The following is a 1,690-nucleotide window of genomic DNA, read 5'->3' as shown; positions in this document are numbered from 1 at the left end:
CACATACTAAAACAATTAAGCCCCTATGAAATAAGTCTCTGCGTAACAAGATTGTTGAAATTGCTAATCACGTAACTCCTGCATACCAACAGAACGGAACTGTACCACAATTATCTTCTCAGCGCTAGTAACTGCATCTAATTCTTAAACTGCTTAAAAACTTAAGAATCTCATAAAAGTTTAAAACCTCTTTATCACCATGCTCTCCGCAACTCTACCCGAAGTACTTAAAGCAGTAAAGTATCAATTAAAAATGCAGGAAAAGCATTTCCAAAACAAAATCAACGACTTGTAAAGAGAATTTAGGGTAACGTATTTATTAACAGCACAATAAATCAATAAGTGGAGCATCTTACTAGAAAATTTTTGTTAGACTAAAAAATAAAGTTTTCAATGCTATTAACGACGACTCAAAAGACAGCTGAATCTTATGAGTTGTTGAGTCGTCGAAGTGCATCATCAATTTAGTCTGGATTCGTTAATATGGCTCTGCGCCCGTGCATATTTAAAGCCGGCTCAAGTCATAAGGCCACAGCCGGCTTCAAACTACGGGCCTGCAGTTCTGAAGCCAGATCTCTAACAAATACACCATGGCTGTGTAAACAAATTCGAAGGGATATAAACCCGGGAGGATATGACGCTAGCCCAGCAACTTAAGTTTACAAAACTCAACAAGGAGAGGGGGAAAAAATAAAAACGGACTAAAACAAACCATTCTCCTAAATGAACCTGTTCGTTTTATTGTCCATTTGCTGTCCAATTTATTATGATGTATTGACGCTATCAAATATATCGGAAAAAATATTTTGTTTTAAGCAACTCTACTAAAAAAATATTTTGCTTTAAGCAACTCTACTAAAAAAATATTTTGCTTTAAGCTACTTTTAAACAACGAAAATATCGAGCAAAAAAAATAACCAGTCCGCTGATATTTACGTTTTTGGATAATACTTTCTCAACTAATGTTAGCACCACTAATCCTACCACTAAAATCAGCACCAGCGGTAAAAGTAGCGGTAAATATTAGCCAACTAAACTTTAAAAAAGTTAAATAATTTTTGGCGTTGTAACATTTTTGCTTAAGATATTCTTTTATCTCTGATTAAGTACCTATTTGATGATATAAACTATATGGTGTTTTATGAGACAACAGCATCACTCACCAAATAGAAGGCAGCTTCAATAAATTAAGATGATTTTATTTTTGCAGGCACTAAATACATAGAAGTAGACAGGTGTTGGATAAAGACAGTAGGTTATGTTTCCAAAAACTGGCCTAACGAAGCAGTTTTTCAGGGATGTTTAGAATTGTCTTGGCACTTTCACGACCGGAAATGTAGCAATTGGTGTCAATTAAGTATGAGGATACGCTATATATGGACAAAAGCAGAATACGCGGAACTATCCACGTACATAGATGCGTTTTATTAGAAAAATTATTCATTACAACTACAACTGGTACTATCTTCCCAGTAGGCATTTCTAGTATTGTAAATACTCGGAGTATTGATCACGTATAACATACCGCCGTATATACCAGAAAAATACGCATTTAGTTTTAAGTTTCGAATTCGAGTTCAATACCACTTATTTATCAAAAATACGTATTATTTAATATTTGGTCAAAATCGACGATATCGTACCCGATTTTGATCAAATATCAACATATAATGGAAAAACGAAAATCTTT

The sequence above is a fragment of the Hydra vulgaris genome, chromosome 02 (genome assembly GCF_038396675.1).
Source record: "Hydra vulgaris chromosome 02, alternate assembly HydraT2T_AEP".
In the NCBI taxonomy this organism is placed as follows: domain Eukaryota; kingdom Metazoa; phylum Cnidaria; class Hydrozoa; order Anthoathecata; family Hydridae; genus Hydra; species Hydra vulgaris.
Note: the sequence above shows the minus strand (reverse complement) of the source record.